The 15,981-nt window shown below is 38.7% G+C and overlaps 1 protein-coding gene across 21 annotated transcripts in view; it reads left to right on the top strand.

Annotated features, from left to right (window-relative positions):
- Window positions 1-15,981, top strand: part of NRCAM (neuronal cell adhesion molecule) — a 171,915-nt gene that overhangs the window by 65,222 nt on the left and 90,712 nt on the right. Inside the window, exon 1 of one of the 21 annotated variants that reach the window (XM_075429492.1) lies at window positions 2,045-2,064. The exons of 19 other annotated variants lie outside the window; for them this stretch is intronic. The gene's annotated coding sequence lies outside the window, so the exon portion shown is untranslated. Of the gene's footprint in view, window positions 1-2,044; window positions 2,065-15,170; window positions 15,299-15,981 lie in introns of those variants that run through there. One more of the 21 variants, XM_075429491.1, reaches the window with a different exon arrangement.

Below are 15,981 nucleotides of genomic sequence, written 5' to 3'. Positions count from 1 at the left end.
ATTTTACTGTGCATGTGTGTGAAAGACAGAGAGAGATGTAATCTTGAAACTACAAGATTTCTGAGAACATAAGATACAATACAATCAAATCCAGTTTTGGTGGTTTTTTTTTTTCTGGAGGGGGGAAATGCAACTTTGAATATTGTCATAACTTTTAAGGTAAATTACACTGTTTTTTGAAGGTGGTGACTTAAGATACCCCTTCTTGATCTCTGTTCTCCTTCTTTATCCTACTAGCATACATGTATTTCAGTACTTTAAAAAATTATAAAGAATTTAAATGCAAAGATCTGGGAAATACAGAGCTACACACATTGCAGCTTCCAAAATATTTTTCATTTCATTTGTTTCTCCTCAATAATTTAAACTCTTTAGAAATCTTTTAATGTCTGTTGCTCATTGGCTGCTCTATTTTTTCTGTGCTTTTCTAGCTGCTAGGACCTGCTTAAGTAGATGGAAAAGTTACAAAGCACTGGCTGGGAGAAACTTCTCCGTGAGGTGGGGAAAGCAGTAAAAATTAAGTTGTGTGAAAATCCGAAAAGCTTATCTTTAATTAAAAGTGAAATAGCGCTGTTAAGATTAGCGCCGTTTGTGATAATGTATTCTAACACCCTTAGCAGGCCTGAGTATCCAGTGTTTACAAATCTTGATTTTTCTGAATTGACAATTTTTAAAGTATTCACTAAAATATTAATAATAAAATGTCATGAGTGATTAACAGCTTATGTTCTAGTGTAAATATTTTTTTTCTAAGACAGTTGTTTTCCAAACAACAAATAATAAAAAATTATTCATACCACACTAGGCGTTACTGCAATTCAGTGTTACCTCAATGTACGTTTTCCTGGCTGATAACAGGTTTTCCAGAACTGCATGAGCTACATAGTTGACAGTATTGCATAATGATATCAGCACTTTTAGGAATTTTACTACAGTTATTTGGCATTTTCTTAAAAATAAATTACTCTGTTTTAATCTTCGTATTTCCTGTCTTGCAAGAATTTTGAGTCCCTTTATTATGGAAAATTATTTACTTTGAGAAGGTTTGAAACTGAGAATCTCAAATTGTTTCAGTTACTAAAAAAAATATTTTAGTAACTTAATGCTCCTTTCTACTGTATTTCTTACGTTGTGCGTTATTTGAACGTTGCCAACTTGAAATATATGGTAAGTAGTCAATTTGGAGGACCTGCCAAGAATGAAAGTACTGTGGAAGAGAGGCTAAATAACTGTAGAAGTTTAAATTGTCTAAGAAACATATTTTCAAACATGAAACATTTTCAAATTTGAGTTGTAGTGCTATGTAGCTAGATCCACTAATTATCTGAATAAATACCCCAGTTCTCAGAAGCATTGCTTTAATGTAACTTCAGACTGTGCTTGGTGAGAACTGCTGCCTCCTGTATATGGCTGTATTTAGCTCAGTGAACTTTGTCCAGTCAAATATTGATTTTTATGGCTGGAGGCCTTTAGAGCAACTCTGCCCTTGTCACTGACTGTGGAAAGATGAATTAAGCATTACAGGCGGTTCCCTCTGGAGTCTTTCAGGGCTGGTCTACAACTTGAAAGTTTTGTTGGCAATTTTTACTGGGCAATTAAATTCTCAGGAACAACTTCAAAGGAAAATGGCTGTTTTGCTGGCAGGAATGGATGTTTTCCAGACAGAGAAAAGAGAAAAACGTTGCAAGGAAGATTTAAACGCTGTAGGTATTTTTTAAATAACCTAGCACCGACTGGCATATTTTCCCACTAGTTTAATTTTGTTCAGACAAGTTTCTCTAGTCTTCTACGTGAAATGCTAGCTCTCAGAGCACACAGGTTTTGAAGGTTTCAAAACTCCCTCACATCTAGAACAGCAGACTGCAGAAGGGTAGCATGCTTCCACCTGTTCATGTGTTTCAGGCAGTTGTAAAACTCATAACACAGAGCTGTATCTTGAATGGTGATATGGAATGACATACAGCAGCCATTCTTCCAAAGTAGTCACATGTGGAAAGTACAGTATTAGTTGCCTTGGACTGTTTGCAGAGCCCTGGAGAATCAGACAACTTCAGTTCATGCAAAGTAAGTGGATTAAGTTTCTCATAGTGTATTTTAACATTTTTTTTTTACTATACTTCTCCATGTCTCATTGATTCAGCTAGCACGCCATTTGCTGTTGAAAGAGTAAAGACAGTACTTTCTTCTTTTTGGGCCTTTGGGATCTTTTGCAGAACAGTGAGATGGTTGAAGAATGTGGAAAAGTAAAAGTGTTTTAGATGCACCACTTCAGATCCTTGGTTAGTGAAATATTCATTAATTCAATTAGTTGATATAAAATGCTGTAAAGACACAAAATATTCCTGCAGCCTGCAGATGTTTAAAGTGGTTGTGGGGTTTAATGGGAACCATAAAAGAGTTATTTTTCTAGGTTAACAATTGAATCTTGTTTCTTTCCTTACACAGTTCCCCCAGAACAGTATCTGGTGTGAAATACAATTGTGATTCTCAACATTTTCACATGTAGGCTGCTATCAGTTTTTAACTTACTTTAGAAGTAAACATTTTAAGCTGAAGCTTTTGTAAAATCAAATTGCTCACTACAGATATGTACTTGTTTAGTCAGTTGAAAGTTAACACAAGTGTAGAAAAGGTGATGGGGTATTTTGTTTCACTCGTTTTTTTGGCACTGATGCAGAAAAGTGATTAGTAACTAATGCCTAAACTGTAAGGAATCTGGATCCACACCTGTTCTATTTAAAACTAGAGCAGTCCTTTCAAGGTGTTTGATGCTTGTTCACTGGTATCCCAAAATAAGTTATGAAAAGGGTTTTGAGAGCTTGATTCTTCATACTGCTATCACAAAAATCATGCCTGTAACCTGCATGAAGTTACAGGAGTACTGATAAGTAGGAAGTTGTCATGGTTTAACCCGGCAGCTGTCAAGTAACCACCAGACAGCCGCTCGCTCACCCCTCCCTTCCCCCCTCCATGGGATCGGGAGGAGAAGGGACAAAAGGAGAAAGTCATGGGTTGAGATAAAGACAGTTGAATAAAACAGCAAAGGAAATACTGTTGCTAATAATAATGAAGAATATGCAGAACAAGCTATACACAATACACTTTTTCTCACTGCCTGATGACCGATTCACAACCAGTCCCTGAGCAGCGATCGTGGAACTCACAGATTTTGTGGAACTCCTGAAAAAAAGACCAAACTCACAGGAAAGTTTAAGCTCCTGGAAAAAGAATTCCTGTTTCCCAGCCAACCCCCAATCATAACCTGAGCATGCTTTCTATGGTATGGAATATTTCCACTGGCCAGCATGGGCTGGCTGCGTTCCCTCCCAGCTCCTGCACACCTGCTTGTTAGCTGAAGAACAACTGGGAGACTAGAAGAAGTCCTTGATTTCTTAGTGACAACTAAAAATATCGGTGTTATCAACATTTTCTCATACTAAATCCAAAACGCAACAGCTACTGGGAGGAAAATTAACTCTATCCCAGCCGAAACCAGGACAGAAATAAAACTGGGAGGGGTGTTTGGATGATACATTCTATTCAAACAGTCTTATTAAAGGCTTACCACAAACAAATGTGTTGTACTGAGACAGTCATCACCATCCTTGTGTTTTCTGAGCATTACTGCAACATTTAGATAATGCAGTTTGAAGCTGAAATTAGATCCATTTATTAATTTAAAGCTGTATTTTTAGAGGAGCTGGGAGGAATGCTGAAGTTGGAGAGGATTTAAGTAATTGCATTTTAATACGAAGAGCTTTACTTTAGTACTTAAAAGAGGACGAGCCACAAAGATGCTTCCTTAAACCTCTGAATGTTTATTGTGCCGTATCAAACGGAGTAAAGATATTTTTCATTGATGTAACTGTTTTACTTAAAGGTCCAATGAGAATGCTTAGTTTTATTCTTCTCACAAACACACTGTAGCAGGGTCTACTCTTTACCAAGTGGCACCAAGCACTCTTAAGGATCAGAAACAGCTTCCACAGAACAGCAATTAATGTATTAAAGTGTTGGGTTCCTACTGGAGGGCAGCGCTACACAAGAAAATACCTTGATTTTGGAAGATAGCGCACTGCTAGTACTACTCTGCTGTGTATACTCCATAGAAGCAGTTGGTTATGTTTTCTTGACTGCACAATGGCCTGGCTTCTGGAGAAATATAAAGTCCTGGCCTTTTGCTAGCTTAGACCTGAATGTGAAAACACCTAGCATACAGGTTTCCTCCTACTCCATAGTTACATTACCACACTAGTCTTCAGAGCGTTGCTGCATTCTTCTTCCATACTCATGGCATGGTCTCATGAGGGAGGGGATGCCTTCCAGAGGGACCTTGGCAAGCTGGAGAGGTGGGCCTGTGCGAAACTCGTGAAGTTCAACAAGGCAAAGTGCAAGGTCCTGCATGTGGGTAGAGGCAATCCCAAGCACAAATACAGGCTGAGCGGAGAATGGATTGAGAGGAGCCCTGAGGAAAAGGAGTTGGATGTGTTGGTTGACAAGAAGCCCAGCATGACCGGGCAGTTTGCGCTTGCAGCCCAGAAGGCCAACCGCATCCCGGGCTGCATCAAAAGCAGCATGGCCACAGGTTGAGGGAGCTGATTCTGCCCCTCTGTTTGCTCTGGTGAGACCCCACCTGGTCCCCACCTGGAGTCCTACATCCAGCTCTGGAGTCCTCAGCACAGGAAGGACATAGACCTGTTGGAACAGGTCCAGAGGAGGGTCACAAAAATGATCCGAGGGCTGGAGCACCTCTCCTATGAGGACAGGCTGAGAGAGTTGGGGCTGTTCAGCCTGGAGAAGAGAAGTCTGTGGGGAGACCTCACTGCAGCCTTCCAGTACCTGAAGGGGGCCTGCAAGAGAGGGACTTTCTACAAGGGCATGGAGTGACAGGGCAAGGAGTAATGGCTTTAAACTGAAAGAGAGTAAGTTTAGATTAGATAGAAGAAAGAAATTCTTCACTGTGGGGATGCTGAGGCACTGGAACAGGTTGCCCAGAGAAGTTGTGGATGCTCCCTCCCTGGAAATGTTCAAGGCCAGGTTGGATGGGGCTTTGAGCAACCTGGTGTAGTGAAAGGTGTCCCTGCCCATGGCAGGGGGCCTGGAACTAGGTGATGTTTAAGGTCCCTTCCCACCCAAACCATTCGATGATCCTGTGATTCTATGACTTCACAGCAGGTTTTCAGCTCGGATTTCTGGTTCCATGCTAATATAGCAGTCCTTTGAACCCTCAGGAGAAAGACAGAATTTCACATTTTTCAGTAGTTTCCATTGGCTGTGATAGACATTTCCTCACTGAAATTGCTAGTTGTTCTGAGTACTGTGCAGAAACATCTGTCTCTTTTGTGTTCAGTGTAATAGGGAATGTAGCCAAAACCAGCCATGTGAATTCTTCTCTGGAGCTAGGTGCTAATGTGCTTATGGTGTTCAGTGCTGGGAAGCCTCTGTCTGTTGTTTCTGGTTTTGGTCTAGGGTATTCAAGTAGGGTCTTGTGGCTTGCACATACAGTATTTGATATTTGTAGGTTGTTCATTGTCGAGCTATTGAATATCCCATAGCTGCATAGCATCCAGCGAGGAATTACCTGACCAGTCAAAAACAAGATTTTCTTCGCTGGAAAAATACGAATAAACAACGGCTACAAACACTGAGTTGCAGACTGTGACAACAAATGTTTCTGCACCCATGATTCTTCTTGCAGCTGCAGCACAACATCTCCGCTTCTTACAAAGCTTCAAGTCTTCTTCTAAACCTGTTGTTCAGTGGACGTCTGTGCTGTAGGCTGTGGATCTTGCATTCAGGGCTGCAGAAAATCTTCAAGAAGAAGACATGTGGTAGAGGAGTGAGCGTATGAGAGAAAAGTTACACAGAACACAAGCTTAGGACACAACCAGACTGCAAGGGCAATGTCTGATATGTGCTTTTGTATCTTGACAGATGTCAGCGTTTATCTCTGTTATTCACGCAGTGACCTTACTTGTCTGTTTAGTACAGTAACTGCCTGTGATGCATTGTGTGTCTGACAATAGTTTCCCCATGAAGTTTGTAAGATGTGATCTGCATGGCACCTGTGCTCTCAGGCACTCTGTTGGACCCTTGTCTCTTCTCACATTCCTCAGGAAAGCAGATTACTTGCCCTGTGCTCCTGTCCTGAGTTTAAATCACATTGGTTCAGCATAACCTCCATTTTGTTTCCAGGAGGCACCCACTTTGTAGCAGGGTGTGTAGCTCCTTTGGTACTTGTACTCAACCAAATAATAACCTTATTTGATTTGAGGAATGTGTTTGGTTGCAATCCTGTCTAACTGAACTCAGCAGCAGAATTCCTATTGACCTTACTATGTGAGGATATAATTCATTATCATTGTCTGCCTGTGATGAGATTGTATTTGTAGTGCAATGAAATATAATGGGTGGGGTAAGGTTCAGATGATTCAATTTACTTTCCTAGTTGAGTTTTGTCAAGCTCTTTTCATCTGTACTAGTCTACATAGGTAGGAAGATTCACACAAAGATGTCTGTGCTTTTGTCAGCTAAATTTATTTGAAAGGAGAGTGGCCATGACAGGATATGAAAAGCTTTCTGTGGCATTTGATGTGTGACATTTCATACAGCAAATACACCTGGCCCTTGTTTGGATATTATCATGAAACAGCAGTTGTGAAGCCATTGATTTTTAAGATACCATAATTATTCACCATTCATTCACAACAGGAGATGGCTGAAGGAGCACATCATCCTGTGTTGATGTAACTGTTGCTTTCTAACATCGTGGCTTCTCAATTTAGTGTGTAGACAGACGGGTGTTCTTCAAACAGCTGAGCCAGCAAAATATCTTACTGCTTATCAGCCTGCCTGCCGTTCTTCCTGCCGATGGGTATTGCCTTCCAGCTAAATCACTCATTTGATATTTTACCTGTTTAAATCTTGTAATTCCTTTGTTAATTGAGCCATCTGGAAGACAACATTTGTCCATAACCTTGCAGAACCTGTAGTATGCTAGCGATGAAATTGAATTGGGCGCAGACCTGTAGTGGTGGACCAGAAACCAGAGTAAGTTGATGAAGAGTTAAGGATAGTGGCTCTGGTTTTGTCAGGTGGATCTGTGGAACCTGGTCTAGCATGTATAAGTCTAAGTTTAGAGAATGGAAAATTTTAGCCCTAAACTTATTAGGCAGAGACAGGAAGAATAACTTCTGTTTTGAATAGAGCTGAGCTAAAATCTCACTGACTCTGTAACGTGATCAGTAAAATATTAGATTGGGCTGCGTGGGCACTATCATCAGAGGGAAAAAATGCTTACAGTATCACTTTGCATTCAGTTGGGATCAGTATTAGAATAGTAAAATGTAGCAGGTGATTTCAGACTTCCAATTAAACGCCAGGGATTGCATACCGTATTTGCGGAAGGTGAAACCTGAAGTTTGTGAAATATGAAGATGCTCCAGTTATGCCTTTTTTTGCAACCCATGTAAGTCCTTTGTGAAATAACAAAAAACTATTACATTTGGAAAAGCGTCTATGGAGCATCAACATTTTCAGGCTTTTATTAAATAACTTGTCTATATAGGATTTGTAGGACCCAAAGCAGAAACATTGTTAAATAATGCATGCTGAAAAATACTTAATCTCATTTTATTCCACAGAGACTTTTGGTTTTGTTTTGGGATTCATGAACTCTCATGGGTCTTCTAAAAATTAGCGGATGTGAGTACTGTAATGGCTCAGTAATGTCATCTGTCTGGTATCAGAAGCCCTCTTTTGCAGTAGCTAAGTGTCTTTTGATGTGTGACGTGGTCTGGTAATGTTGTAAAGCTCTCTGGCTTCACTAAAGAGTAAATCACTGAGTATCAGCAGTTTGTAAAGCCTTTTAATACTGCTGATAGAACAGATAATGACAGCGTACAGTGCTGGAACTAAATAACAAAGACTGGATATACAAATGTTGATGGCCACTTAGTTTCTAAAATAGTTGCAGTTCATGTGGTTTTGGCTTTTACCACTTTGGAGTATAAATCATTTTTGTTGAATTTCTATAAAGTGTTATTCAGGAAACACATTTCTGCAAGAAAACTGTCAAATGTTTAGCCACAGAAAGCAAAAACATTTCTTTGAAACCTGTCATCCAGTCATCTGTCAGTATATTCATTAGTTTTTGAAATGCCACCAAAGCAGCCATGAATTAAAGAGGAAAAAGTTGTTTTGAAAGAGGATGTATCCTTCTCATGTTAAAATCTATACTAGAGTTTTGTAAGTAAATTACTGACCTAATCTAGTGGAAAAATGACAGAAGAAATTAAATATTGTGCCTGGTAAAATACAATAATAATTGAATCTGTGGCTTATTCACAAAATGCTTTTATCCCTGCCTTGTTTTGTAATCCCTTTAAAGAAGTCATGACAACCTGGAAGGAGGATGGACAGGCTCTCTGGGAACAGCAGAAAAGTGCCTTTTGTTTCTGCCTACTGCAGCACTTGATCTCAGTCTAAGTGGCAAAAGGAAAGGCACTACCTACTCTCACTACCACAGCATTGCATTCACTTCTGTTGGAAAAGTATACTTTCTTTCATCAAGAAAGGTTAATGTGTTTTTCATTGCATTCTGTATTCAATAAGATCGTGTGTAAATTAATTATGAATTTTTTAGTAGAGCATCTTTGAAACTACAACTAGTTTAGTAGAAAACTTCCTGCAGAGGTTCTTGTGCCTATCGACATCCTTCTGCGATTGTTAGTAAACACAGTTGGTACTTCTTTCGTGTTTAAAGTACCTGACTACCTTCAGAGTACAAAATAAATGGTTATTTATTGCCATCAGATAAAACTTCTTGATGCTGATAGACTTAGCGACTGCCGTTTGTAGTGACAAAGCTAACAGAGCTAAATGTCTTTCCACTTGAAAACATCTTTCCACTCAGAAAAGCATAGAGAACAGGTAAGAATGAAATCCGTTGAAGACAAAGCATGCTGAAAGGGAGAGAGAAGCTTCAACACAGCCTAAAAAGTGTCGGTGTGTGGCCTGGGCAGAGTAGAGGCAGGGAGCTGCTCAGTCAGGGTGCTGCCTGAAAAGGCTATGAAGCTCTAAGCACAAAAACAGCACCTGATTTATTTTTGAAAGAATGTCACATTAGACTCTCACAGATGAATGAAATGCATTTTAAAAATCTCCTTTTTGGAATAACGTACACACTGAGATGCCTCTTGACCAACATTCATGTCAAAAATGACATTTCTCTTGTTTTGCTGTATTGACAGTGCTTGGAGAATTTCTTTTTTTCTTTTTTCTCCCTTCCTGAAAGTATGCCAGCAGTTGAAATGAAATTAGTAGCCAGAACCTCTCACAAATTTTTATTCCCGTATGAGCTTTTCTTTAACATGGCACACAATTTAACTGATCATTTGCGAAAATAGATCTAAAATTCTGATACAGCTTGGTGAGTTTTGATGGAGAATCTTGGGTTAATTCTCCCTCTGTGTCACATTCCAAAGTGTTATATTAACCTAACCAATATTCTGTCAAATACCTGTCGTCTTCTGCACTCCTTTTCCACAAATACCTTAAGTATGACTTTTCAGTTTCCTTTTTAATAGCCGCTTTGACTTTTAGATAATTTAATGATTTCTGTATCATTTGCAAACTGGTGTGCAAATGGAAAAGCTCTGTTGTGCCAGACGTGTATTTGAGATGCAAGTGAGGACAGGAACTGCGCGGTCAGGGTGCTTGTTTAGAGGAGAGTACTCACCAAAGCAACAGGTTCCAATAAAGTTGAGAAGTATGGTTATAATTTGTCACAGGGCAGACTACACATTGTTTGTATGTGTATGTATATAGCTGCACACACATCTGTTGCTAATTATATAACTTACATATACAAATAGTTTTACAATGTTCAGAAATAAAACCCTTCAAATATAGAATTTACACTATAAAATGCATCCTGGTAAATATATGTGAAGGATGGTATTATATGAGAACTATTTTGCAGGAGACTCCGTATGTTGATGTATGGTAGTTGCCTACACTTTTTTTGAACTATTTTATTCCCAATAAACTAAATAAATTTATTTGAATAAATTAGTGTAAAAGGTTGGTGGATATAAAACTCAGTCAGGGAAATTCAATAAATGTTTGATATGCCTTTTTACATGGCTTACAGAGTTTGCAGAATATAGTACTTCGGAATTAAAAATTCACATATCTAACACTACACTAGGAACAATGCTGCAACTCATTAGGAAGAAATACAAGGACATGTTTTGAATTGTAAAGATAGTAAGAATGAAATGCCAATGCCAGTTTTTTTAATGGAAATGTGCAGTGAAATTTATGACTGCATCTGTCATCTTGTGAAATGTGTCTTGAGTCGTGAAAGAAGAGGCTCTATGGGCTTTACAGGCTGCTGTGCTATTGTGATAGACATGTCACAAGAAAGCGTATGAGGGCAAGAGACCCAGTTCTGTTCTCTTCTTCCCCATGTGCATCAGGAGTAGTTCCACTGAGGTTAGTGGCAGTTCTATGCGTGTGAAGAGATGTAAATAAAGTAGAACTCAGTTCCAGTTAGTGATCTTGTTAGCCAGACCGTTATGCCTTGAATCATTTTTCTCTGAGGTAGAAATTTTAGTGCAGGATTTTTAGTGGTAGTAGGACTACAGGATTGTTTGCTTATTGCATCCTATAGTTGAATGTACTTAAACCTGAAAATGTTACAATCTAGGAGGAAATGAGAACTGTCCAAAGAGCTTCCCTTTATGAAGCAAAGGGGGGAACAGTCCCAAAGCCTTTGGATGTTAAGGCCACATCTCCATTGCTGTTCATGAAAGAAGGCAAGAGGAATTCAAAGACGAGATGAGGATTAAGATGAAGTAGATAAATTCTGAATTGTTACTTACATGATCTGAAGCCATCAAAGCCTATTCTGGACCTAATTAAATGTCTAATACGTAGGGAGAAGTTTAGCATCCCTTCCCATTGTTGAGTTAATCTGTTGGTAGCCTGCTGCTTACAGTCTATCCCTGTGTCATGTTTCATCCAACACCTTGTCCTGAACATATGAAAAAATGTTAAAGACTCTTTGTGCTCTGTGTGTATTTTAAAGTTGCAGAACATGAGACAAGGATTCCAACAAGTTATCTCAAAATAAAATGCATCTCTTGTTTTTCCGTAACTATAAGCATTAAATGATTGAAAGGTATAAGATTCTGTTAAAGTCAGCAAATGGGATGCTAAAGTGAAAAGTAGTTTAAAACGAAAGTACGGGTGTGAATCACGGGGACGTGAAGAAACTGGGTCCTAGCTGAAGGCCATGCAAGAATGGTCATACTGAGTAAGTGAGCAATCTGAATGAAATAACTAAATATAAATGAAACTTGAAGACCGTGTCAGCAGCAGGACAGAATTCCTGGGGAAATGCAGTAAGTGCAATTCTGAGAAGTTAAATTTTTTTCTCATAGCAGCATAGATGAAGAGAAAGCCTGTTTGGGAGGCTGTCTTTGAATAATGTGTATTTTAACCTTTATGGATTTCACAGAGATTTGAAAAATGATGATGGATGTTGTTGACTTCCGATTCATTGAGTCAAATGAAGTAATAGATACTAGGATCCTTCTTTGATTTTTTTTTTAAATTATTTTTAGAAGAAAACCAGCTGTGCACAAGTACATGTTTTCAGATGTTTGACTCTGGTCTGAAATAATTTTCGTTGGCTTTGCAGAGTATTCCTCACCAGTGCTTCAGCAGGGAGGAAATGAATCAACTTAGAATGATGGGAATACTTCAGTACGGCATTGACCCAGCTCAGATACATGAAGACTTAGGCTGGGGGTGTAGTTTCACATGATGCTTCACTTTTTGCTTAATTTCAGGCTGTCATCCAAAAGAGGTAGTTCCTTTTGGGAAATCTCTGTCATGTCGGAACCTAATCTTTTCTTGCATAGGCTTGTTTTCCCTTGAGTCAATGAACTAATTGGGGATACTACAATTCTTAAATGCAAGGAGATAGAGCAGAAACTTGCAGTGAGGAACAGAAGAAGAGCTCAGGACCTTTCTGTATCTTCTTGATAGCTACTTGTCATTAGATCAGAGCAAGAGTGAAAATCCATCCCTAAATAAAGTACCAGCGTTATCACTCAAGTGAAAGGCAGTGTTAGAGAGAACTGTAAGGGCCACTCTTGAAAAAAAGGGAGTATGGCCAGTGAATGGATAGCCTTAATTCCACCCCCCACCCCCCTGCCTTGGCCAGGCTTTATTTTAATTTGTGTAAATTAGTTAGCTGCATAATTCTGTGACTCTACCCAGCAGACCAAAGAAGAAAAATAATTGTTCTCGTCTCCATGAATCTCCTTTTCAATACCTGCAGTTGCTTAGGATATATGGAAGATTAAGTACTGAAATGTACCTTCTAATAAAGTACTTTGATGATCAAGAGACTACAGCGATTGCTGGCAAAAAAGAGGAAACTGCTTTTCTAACCTGGCCCTTAATGCTTTTATAGTAGCAAAGGCAGTTGTATGGCTAACTTCATTTTTACTGAGCAGCCAAGTTAGTTCAGGTTTAATTGTATTCATTTTCTCAACTCAGATTTCTTTGGGTGCTTTGTTTGGTGCAGGTGCCTTGACCCAAATACATTACAAGTGGTCCATTTTGTTTAAAACAATATTTTAAGTATCCTTCTGTCCTTTTGAAATCATGGAGTCTTTCCTTCCTCTTCCTGTTTTCCCCATGACATTCAATATCTCTGCTAAACCAGTGTGGTGACTTCGGTAAATTTTCTCTTATTAAACATGTGAGAAAACATATGTGAAGTTCGGAGCATTACAGTCTTGCCAAATGTTGGCTTTGTGTCTGGAAATTCTGGTTTTTGATATTAAAGAAAAGGTATATCACACTTTTCCCAGCACATACTGATGTGAGTACATCTTGCGATGTTAAAAATAGCTAAGATTGTCAGCCGTTGTGGAAGAAAAGAATGTGGTTTAATTAAGCAAAAAAGTTATTATCTTACCTGGTAACTACCCAGCAGCAAGCATGATATGTCAAAATGCACGTAATTTGTTGGACCCAGCCTAATGCTGGGAACCCACTATCAAGATTAAAGAAGAGTGAGAAAAGGTGTTACTTCATCTTTACCTCCTCTATGGTTTCGTGGAGGATGCTTCCAGGTGACTCCTTTTTACAGGAACAAGCTCCTGTTACAGAATGAATTCTGAAGTTAGAAATGAGGCATGAGTGTGAATTCTGAGATCGCTCTGATGCACCGTGAATACCTGTAACATTTTAAAATTAATTATACGGGGTGCAAACAGGTTGATTGCCTTTGTGTTCCACTCTTGGTTCAAATGTGAAAAAAAACAGACCACCTTAAGATGTGAGTCTTAAAGGAAACACAGACTTTTTCCCTTTTCTGTTGATCAGGGTTGTAAGAAAAGTATTCCTGTGCCCTACTGACAAGTCCTAAGTATGTTGACGCCTGTTTCATGCTTTTCCTTCTGGAAGAGGAAGCTTGCAAGGGTTTCCTTGGTCATTGTTGTCTGGTGACTGTTGCACAGGCAACCATCATGACGTAACCTCCTTCAGGAACTTGATCCAATTCAGTCTCAAATACAGTGTGGAAAGTTTGCTTCAGGATCTTGAGTGACAAAAGCCCACAAAAAACTCCACAAAATCTAAAAAAACCAAGAAATCCCATCCTTGAGACTTTTAATATCTCTCTTGATATAAAAAACATTTCATGTATCGTTAAATGTTGATTTGCTACTTTAAATTTTGCTCTGCCGGGCAGTGAAGCTATTAGTTTCAGTTTAAATGTTGCCTGGACAAATTGAACCTAACTTAATTGCAGAGTATAGTTATGAATTTAACCAGTAGTTTGGGCTAGAAAGTGGTGAACTACCTACCAGATCTTTGCAGTGAAAAAGCTTGAGTCAGGTTCCTGCTAGGGAAGGAAGGAATCAGGGCTGAGAGGGCTGCCCTAATTTTGCTGTCTGGTATTATCAGCCAATCTCAGCTATTATCACGGCCCTCTGTGAGAGGGTATTTTGTTGTTAATTTAGTCATTTATTGTTGATAGTAAGAAAAGCCATATCTCGAAGCCTCTACCTCAGTATGAGGTAGATTGTTCTTATTCAGTCTGATTGGTTTATTTTTTCCTTAGTGGACTTTATTTCCTGTCACCCTCCTTCTTCCCAGATAGCTGCGCTCTCAGCAGTATGGAGAACAGCTCTGCCACCAGTCTGGTGGTGTGCGGCTAGCTTGCAGCTTTTAGGAAGAAAGAAAGTGCAGCATCTGTCTGTCTGCGAGAAGGAAGAATGTTTAGGAGAGATCAAGGTGGAAGAGGGAGAGATGTAGTACATTCACAACTGGTTGTTTAAGGTCCTGCCTTGATTTCTTGCTCCTTCTTGTAAGGAGGCACTCTTAATTTTGTAGTGAATGCACACAGTGGCAACCCTCATAAATATCATGAAACTACATGCTGGGTAGAGTTGCCTTCTGCTGTTGCTCCGTCCATGTGCCTGGTGAAGCGTTTCCCAGGAGCCCTACTTTAGGCTTCGATTTCTTCCCATAGACCATATGGAAAATTTGGTAGGACATTCGCATTTCCACAAGTCTTGCTTTCCAGAAGTACTGCTTTGAGATGCATTGTTCTTCTGAGCAGCTCTGAATTGGGAATTGAAGCTGTGGAACCCAAGGGAATAATGCCTGAAGGGAAGTTAAAGGTGAGACTAAAAACCAGGCTGGTTTCAGAGATGTAAGAACAGGAGATCAAAAATTAGTGTCTTCCCAATGGTGCAGTAGTTTCTACACGTCCTTACAGACCCAATTAAAATAACATTTGATTAAAATGAATACAACAAAACGCAGTTTTAAGGGGTACTAAGTCTCTGGATAAATTGAAAACCCAGCAAAATTTAATTTTATATTAAAGATGAAAGAGTACTTTCTTGTCTTAGTTATATTATGGTTTCTCTGGTGTATAAGAAGTAAGGCAATTTAATGTAAAATTATAAATCCTTGGACAACAGCATCTCTCTCGATTCAAATTAGCATGGCTGAGAAAATCATTTTGGCCTTTAATGTTGATTTATAACAATTTTGCATTCTTTATGTGTTGAAATCTGGAACAGTGTTATGCTAATATGGTTGTATCACCTGCAGGTGTTGCTTGAGAGTCGAGTGAGCAGTCCTTTGTATTTCTTTGAAGGATCAATATTGCAAGATGTGCAAAGGAAAGGGGTCTGACTGACAAACTGCCTTGATACACTATTATTCTAACTATGACTGGATTGACTGAAAATTGCCTCAAAGAGTAAGATAATTTATAAAAACTATAAAGCATAGCCAAGGGTTTGAAGTAACCAAAGCTAATTAGGAATATTATTTATTTTCACTTTTTAAAAGTCCTGCCTTCCTTTTTACAGTTTCTTGGAAGTTTTTCCTTCTGAAATGTTCTTATTTTATACTGCATTTGCATGAAAAATACAGATTAGATGTTACAACTATGCCAAAATTAGAACTGGCAGAATTTACTGAAATAATTTCTAATTATTGTGCCATGAGAAATTACTGTTGAGTGTACATATATTATTGGAGAGAAATTTGTTTTTCATTTTTTGTGCATGTCTGGAAATTTAGCAAATAACCTGGCTTAAGGAAAAAAAAGGTAGCTTGGAAATGAAATAGATGCATAATTATAAACCAGTGTCTTTTCATGAGAATAAGAATTTAGTTGTGGGGTGATCATGCTACCTTGTTTCTGTGCCTAGATGTACTGTCATAAAAAGCAGACATTTCTTTAGATGCCATATTGTGTGATACAAATATTATATATGTATCTACATTAATAATCTATTTTTATTTTTGAGTGATTAAACGTAGTCATTCTGTAGTGTGAATAAAATAATATGCTTATCAGTGTGCTAGTACCACCATACAGTCTGGATTACAAGTTATGTAGTAAAGTGCTTTTGCAGTACTATCAGCAGAATTTCA

This window comes from Opisthocomus hoazin, chromosome 8, assembly GCF_030867145.1.
Source record: "Opisthocomus hoazin isolate bOpiHoa1 chromosome 8, bOpiHoa1.hap1, whole genome shotgun sequence".
NCBI lineage: Eukaryota > Metazoa > Chordata > Aves > Opisthocomiformes > Opisthocomidae > Opisthocomus > Opisthocomus hoazin.
The sequence above is the reverse complement of the archived record's forward strand: the minus strand, read 5'-3'. Positions and strand labels throughout refer to the sequence as shown.